The sequence below is a fragment of the Podarcis melisellensis genome, assembly GCF_964234715.1.
Source record: "Podarcis melisellensis genome assembly, chromosome: 16".
NCBI lineage: Eukaryota > Metazoa > Chordata > Lepidosauria > Squamata > Lacertidae > Podarcis > Podarcis melisellensis.
Genome location: NC_138533.1, coordinates 42,137,178 through 42,144,802, shown reverse-complemented (window position 1 = coordinate 42,144,802; position 7,625 = coordinate 42,137,178). Strand labels below are relative to the sequence as shown.

General features: G+C 51.7%; 1 long non-coding RNA gene across 1 annotated transcript; it reads left to right on the top strand.

Annotated features, from left to right (window-relative positions):
- Positions 1 to 3,973: 3,973 nt before the first annotated feature.
- LOC309359374 lies at positions 3,974 to 7,297 on the top strand. The gene is made up of 2 exons (XR_014163823.1): positions 3,974 to 4,253; positions 5,168 to 7,297. It is a non-coding gene; the product is annotated as an uncharacterized lncRNA (long non-coding RNA).
- Positions 7,298 to 7,625: the final 328 nt, after the last annotated feature.

The window sequence follows — 7,625 nt, the reverse complement described above, 5'->3', positions numbered from 1 at the left end:
TGGGGAGGCAAGGAGAAGAGCCGATGGAAATCGGTGGTGCTAGGGCTCAGACACCATCCAGAGCCCCTGTTTCCGGTGCAGTGAAGGCGAAGCCGCCTAGAGGGACCAGGAAATGTTACATCTGTGACAGTGCACACCATATGGCGAAAGAGTGCCCCCAGAGGCTCCAAAAACACACTGCAGCTCTAGCAACAGTGGCAGCGGAAGTGGTGCAAAGAGAGCAGCCTCAGGGAAACGACAGTGCCTGGCTGGAAGCGGAGCTACTGGGGCTCAGCCAGGCGGATCTGTAGAACAGTCCCCAGCACCCTTGCAACGCACAGACCCTTTACCACCCAAGCCAGCAGTGCAACTCACTGCAACCCTTCAGCTGCCAAATGGACAATCCCTGGAAGTTCCCATCACGATTGATTCAGGAAGCAATGCGGATTTTGTGGGAATACAATTTGTCAAGCAGCATAGCATAGCGCTCCTGCCTGCAACGACGCCTCTGAACGTGGTCACAGTGGACGGCAGGAAATTGCTGGGAGGGCAAGTTGTGCAGCAGACACCTCCCATGGTGATGCAGATTGGAAATCATCGAGAACTCATTAGCTTCAATGTCACCCACCTGTCAGACACGCCCATTGTGTTAGGCATGAGTTGGCTGGAGAGGCATAGTCCCGCTGTAGCGTGGTACCAGCGGCAGATCACCTTCTGCTCATCGTATTGTGCTCAGCATTGCATCCAAACCAATCAGGAGGAAGGAGCTGAGCAGCAACTGCACCTGGGCATGGTGCAGGCAGTGCCTCACAAGTACGAGGGATTCTTGGAGGTTTTCTGCGAGAAAGAAGCTGACAAGTTGCCGCCTCACAGGCCTTACGACTGTGTGATCGACCTGGTGCCAGGGGCGCAGCTGCCAACTGCAAAGCTGTATTCCATGTCTGAGGACGAGATGCAAGAGCTCAGAGAGTTCATAGAGCATAATCTGAAGCGCGGGTTCATCCGGGAATCCAAAGCGGTGGGAGGCAGTCCTGTTTTCTTTGTGAAGAAGAAAGACACGCCCCAAAAAAGACTCATTGTGGACTATAGATTCATAAACAGACTGACTAAGCACAAAGCCTTTCCCATGCCCAAGATTGACGACCTCCTAGCGACCGTTAGGAAGGGTAAGATCTTCACCAAGTTGGATTTGCGTGGAGCGTACAACCTCATCCGCATCCGGAAGGGCGATGAGTGGAAGACTGCCATGTTCACGCCTCTAGGCACGTATGAATACAGAGTTATGCCGTTTGGTCTCCAAAATGGCAGCCACGTTTTCCAAGCATTTATGCATCACGTGCTGGCGGGACTCCTCTACAAGAAGTGTGTATGTTTTCTCGACGACATCCTGATTTTCTCGGAATCGCCGGAAGCTCACGAGAAGGATGTAAAGGAAGTCCTACAGAGGTTGAAGGAGCACAGGCTGTACGCCAAGTTGGAGAAGTGCCAGTTTGATGTGACGGAGGTGGATTTCCTTGGCTACAAGCTGTCCGACGAGGGGCTGGCCATGGACAGAGTCAAGGTCCAAGCGGTGTTGGACTGGAAGAGCCCACGCAATCGGAAGGAGGTCCAGAGATTCATCGGTTTTGCCAATTTTTATCGCAAATTCATCAGAGGTTTTGCAAAGGAGACGGCAGCAATCACGGACACCCTCAGTTCCAAGAAGAAGAAGTTCGCTTGGACGGAACAGGCAGAGCGCTCTTTTCGGAAGCTTAAAAGCCTCTTCGCCTCCGAGGAGCAGCTGCTGCACGTGAATCCCGGCAGGCCCATGCGGGTGGAAACCGACGCGTCAGACAGAGCGGTTGGAGCCGTCCTTCTGCAGGAGGATCCGCAAGGCAATTGGAGGCCGGGTGCCTTCTACTCCCGGAAGCTCAGCAAGACGGAGCGGAACTACACCATATGGGACAGGGAGCTGTTGGCCATTCATGCAGCTTTTAAAGCGTGGCGACACTTCCTCATAGGAGCCAAGCACACAGTGCAGGTCCGCACGGATCACAAGAACTTAGAGTATTGGCGAACGGCAAGGCTGCAGACCCAAAGGCACATGCGCTGGGCAGAATTCTTTGCGGATTTCAACTTCAAAATAGAATACATCCCGGGAGACTCCAATGTTATAGCAGACGCGCTCTCCAGGAAACCGCAATACCTGGAGGAGACGACACCAATTGCAGCGAAGCACATTTTCGCACCACAGGCGTGGGCGTGCGCTGCCATCGCAGTCGACCTGGACGCGGTGCGACGCGCGTTGCAAGCGGATCAATTTGCACAGTCCAAGATGGAGGAGCTCCGCAGCGGGTCGCAAAGAGACGATGAGTTCCAGTTGCGGGACGGACTCTTAACTCGCAAGGGTGCCCTCTACGTGCCTAACGACGAACTTCGCGCAAAGGTTCTGCAGCAATTGCACGACGCCCCCAGTGCGGGCCACTTCGGCAAGGAGAAGACAATAGAATTAGTGGCCAGGGACTTTTGGTGGCCCCAGATGCGGGGAGAGGTGGCGGATTACGTCGCCAGGTGTGACACCTGTCAGAGGTCCAAACCAGTACACCAGAAGCCGGCGGGATTGTTGGAACCGCTGGAAACGCCGCAGCAACCGTGGGAGAGGGTAGCACTGGACTTTGTTACTGACCTGCCCAGCTCCAGGGGCAAGACGGCGGTGCTGGTGGTTGTGGACTTGTTCACCAAGATGGCGCACTTCATTCCTTGTGCCAAGGTGGCGACGGCAGAACAGACCGCCAAACTCTTCATCGACCACGTGTTCAGAGTGCATGGACTACCGCAGTCCGTCCTGTCCGACAGGGGGCGCCAATTTGTTTCCAACTTCTGGCAGAAGCTTCTGGGTATCCTGCACGTCAAGATCGACCTAGCGTCGGCGAGACACCCACAGACCAACGGCCAAGCAGAGAGGGTCAACGCGATCATGCAGCAGTACCTGAGGTGTTACATAGACCCATGCCAGCTGAGTACTTTGATGACTGGCTTTTCACACCCACATTGTCAGATAGCACGTTCAGGGGTTTCTCTTCCCCCGAGGAAAGAACACCAGAATCAAGCCCGCCCAGGGGATCGTGCTCGGGGGTGGACACGGAAACCCCTTATTGGTGGGAGGAGCAACCAGAGGAGGAATGGCGTAAGAGGTGGATGATGGGTCCTTGGCGGGCAGCACCAGAGGAAGTAGCAATGGAAGAAGAGACTGAGAAGCCTTTGGGTGAAGAACCCGAGTTCGAACACACATACACAGAACTGCCAGCAGAGAACATTGACGTAGACCAGTGTTTCCCAACCGGTGTTCCGCGGCACACCAGTGTGCCGTGGAGCTTTGCCTCGTGTTCCGTGGCGGCGGGCGAGTCGGGCAGTGAGAGGCGGGGCGGCGGCGGCGAGCACACGCGGTGCGGCGAGCGAGCGAGCTCCCACATCCCATTGCCGCTCGCTACTGGGCCTGCGCATCCGCTCGCTACTGGGCCTGCCCTTCCCCACGTGAGCGGGGATTCTCTTCCGCCCCCACGTCAGCGGGGAATCCCATCTCAGCCCCCGCGAGAGCAGGGGAATCCCATCCGGCCACGCCTCCTGGCCAGGCAATCGGCTGGCTGGAGGGGGCGTGGCTTGCCCTTTTTAGGGCCGGAGCGGAGGGGGCTCGCCCTCTCCGGCTAGCCCCATCGCCGCTCGCTACATCCGATCGCCGCTCGCTACTGGGCCTGTGCATGCTCGGTGAGCACACGCGGGGCGGCGAGCGAGCGAGCTCCTACATCCGACGGCACCAAGCAGGGGCCCTTGGCCGTGCCGGTGCCCACCGTGCCCGCCTCCGCCCAGGAGGGCGGCAAGCAGCCACCGCCACCACCACCCCCGCCGCTGCCCGGCAACCGCGCCGCCGCCCCCGGCTCCCCGCGGCGGGTGATCGTGCAGCAGCCACCGTGCAGGCTTCGACGGGCGAGCTGCTCCGCTGCCTGGGGGATTCCCTTCAGCAGGCATCAAGCAGCCTGCCTCCCTGCTTTTTCCAATTAAGGGAACCTCCACTCTCCTGCCCCTCCGTGTTTCTCACCCCAAAGCCTTGTGGGCAGCAGGAAGTGGGGCCGTCCTGCGCCGGGTGGCTGCTGACACGTCCCTTGGGCAGGAGAGGCATCCGGCTGGATGAAGGCAGCGACGCCGGGGGAACGAAAAAGCACGGCAGGTCTGAGTTGGTGCCTGGAAGGACACAGACTGCTTCATGTCGCTGCATTCCACAGCTCCGAGGCTGGCAGGTGAGTGCGTGCACTCCTCTCTCTCATTTTATTTAATGTGCATTTTTGAAGCATGTGGAAATATCCTGCGTCATCAACCACTTTGGGGAAAGTGTGCGTGTGTGTGTTTGGGGCTAGATTTCATGCATGCCTTTTTTTTTTTTAAGTTCTCTTCCTGCTTCATCCACATTCACCCCCCAAAAGGCCATTTTCTGTGTGCTGAATAAATTCTGCAACTCAAACGGCACGAGGTGCCAATGCATCGGGGCTGTGGAATTTATTCTGCTTGCAGAATTCTGCAACTCAACCGCATTTTGATGTTTAAATGTTGTATTTTAATCTTGTTTTTAAGTTATATTTCAATCAACTTGTTTTATTATTGTTTTTTTATTTCAATCAACTTGTTTTTTATTATTGTTTTTATTTCATTCGACTTATTTTTTATTATTTACTATATTTCAATTGACTTGTTTTTTAATTTGTTGTTAGCCGCCCTGAGCCCAGTCTTGGCTGGGGAGGGCGGGGTATAAATAAAATTTATTTGGGAAAGATGGTTAACAGCGTATACAGCCATTAAGTGACAGTGGCCTTATTACAGTCTTTTTCAACCGCTGTTAGTGTTTTTCAACCTTTTTAGGTTTTCTGTAAACTGGGGAAGACATCCATGTTGGAAGTTCAATTCCTTGCTTAGCCATGAAGCTCAATGGAAATTGCCTTGCTCTTGCCCTCTCTAATCCAGTGTTTTTCAACCGCTGTTCCGCGGCAGCCTAGGCCCTCGGGGACCTCGTGGCTTCCGCTTTTGCGTGTGCTGCCGTCACTCTTCCCGCCATTCCCATGTATAATTCGTGCCCGTAATACAGGCAGTAAAAACTGTTCTGTATAACGACTACCCCGCCTCTCCCCCTCCATCTAAACCCATTTTTTTTCCTTTGCAGAAATGAGCCGCTGCATTGAGCTCACACAGTATGCATGTTTTTGCCTGGCTGTGATTGGTCCGGACTCCAGCCTGGACCTATCATCCTAGTAGGACATCATCTTCCGACTTCCTTCCCGCCCGAGCACAGAGACCAGGACTCAACGGGAGTCGGCACTGCAGAGAGGCCGGATACTGCAGTGATGGAAAAGTTTTTGAAAAGAAAAGAACTGGACTCTGAACAAAATTTGGAGCCAGATGAGAGGCCAAGTACGAGTGGGCATGAAAAGAAAGCAAAGATGGTTAGCTCAAGCAAATTCTCTCTCACAAGGCAATATAGCGAAAGCTATATTTCATTTGGATTTACTTTCACCGGAGATGCAAACCAACCAACTCCACTGTGCGTGGTGTGTGGTGAAAAGCTAGCTAACAGTGCTATGGTCCCAAGCAAACTTAAACGCCATCTCCAAACGAAACACCCTTCGCTTCAAAACAAGAATGTGGACTATTTTGTTCGCCTGCGTGAAAACACGGAGAAACAGGCAACTCTCATGAGACAAACCTCAAAGGTAAATGAAAGAGCTCTTAAAGCTAGCTATCACGTTGCTGAACTTATAGCCAAGACAAAAAAGTCGCACACTGTGGCAGAGACATTAATACTTCCCGCCTGCAAAGCTATTGTAGAGGAGATGCTCGGACCTGAAGCAGCTAAGGAAATAGCCAAAGTACCTCTCTCAAACAACACAATTTCCAGACGTATTGATGACATGTCTGCAGACATTGAAAGTGTGGTTTTGGAAAAGATCCATAGCAGTGAGAAATTTGCATTACAACTGGACGAGTCTACTGATATCAGTGGACATGCTCAACTCTTGGCCAATGTGCGTTTTGTTGATGGTGATGCAATTAGAGAAAACTTCTTTTTCTGCAAGGCATTGCCAGAAAAAGCAACAGGAGAAGAATTTTTTCGGGTCACATCAGAATACCTTGAACAAGGAGGACTTAAGTGGGAAAACTGCATAAGTGTCTGCACCGATGGAGCTGCAGCCATGGTCGGGCACACCAAAGGCTTTGTAAGCAGAGTGAAGGAAAGAAATCCAAATGTTATTGTTACGCATTGTTTTTTGCACCGTGAGGCCCTCGTAGCCAAGACTTTACCAGCAGACCTAGTTCATGTGTTGGATGATGTTGTGCGCATGGTAAACTTTGTAAAGTCACGACCCGTGAAAAGTCGCATATTTGCAGCTTTGTGTGAGGAGATGGGAGCGAAGCATAAAACCTTGCTGTTTCATACGGAGGTCCGGTGGTTGTCGCGTGGCAAGGTCTTGGTTCGTGTGTATGAGCTGCGGGAGGAACTTAAAGTGTTTCTGACAGATGAGAGGGCAGATTACGCAAAACTGCTTGCAAGTGATGAGTGGTGTGCAAGGCTGGCATACCTGGCAGATATATTTCATCATCTGAATGAACTGAACACACGAATGCAAGGCCGAAATGAAAACCTGCTTACAAGTACAGATAAAATAAATGGATTCCGTGCAAAGCTGCAACTCTGGCATCAACACGTGGAAAGTGGCAATCTTGAAATGTTCACACTCACCAAGCAATGGCAAGGTGTTCACACTGCTGCACTGTGTGAGATAATAGCTAAACATTTAAAAACTCTTGAGGGGAAGTTGTCATTTTATTTCTCTTCAGTCTCCACTGAATGCCTTGACTGGGTTAGGGACCCTTATAGCTCAGCATCAGTTGGTGGAAAGGACATGACTTTACAGGAGCAGGAGGAACTAACTGAACTGAGACAAAATCGTGGTTTCAAGCTAAGATTTGCTGATCTACCTTTGGACAGTTTTTGGTTGGAAACTGCCAAGGAGTTCCCCCTTCTGGCAAACAAAGCTATTTTGACATTGCTCCCATTTTCCACTACATATCTCTGTGAGTTGAGCTTTTCAAGCATGATTGCTATAAAAACTAAATACAGAGAGAGACTGAGAGCTGTTGACGAAGAGCTACGTGTGTGTCTTTCTTCGATTCCAGCCAGAATATCAGCTTTGTGTTCAGCCAAACAGGCCCAGGTTGCGCACTGAATCAAGTATTTTATAATTTTTCATATTTCTGTTTACTTACTATTTCATAATAAAGTAATTATAAAATACTTTCTTTGTGTTTATTTGAATCCTATTAAAGAGAGTTACTTTATATATAGTCAATATAGGCAAAGAGTTAATTTTTTAAACATTTGCTAATGGTGGTGTGCCTCGAGATTTTTTTCATGAAACAGGTGTGCCTTTGCCCAAAAAAGGTTGGGAAACACTGACGTAGACGACCTGTATCCTGAGCCTACCCCCGAAGAGCCGCAGTTTCCACAACCGGCCCCCGGCAGCGGGAGGGGGGGGCTTCGAGGGGGGGATGGATGTCAGGGTTTCAGGGAGAGAAGAGCAGATGGGGGAGGAGACAGAGAGCGAGGGGGAAGAATCCCAGAG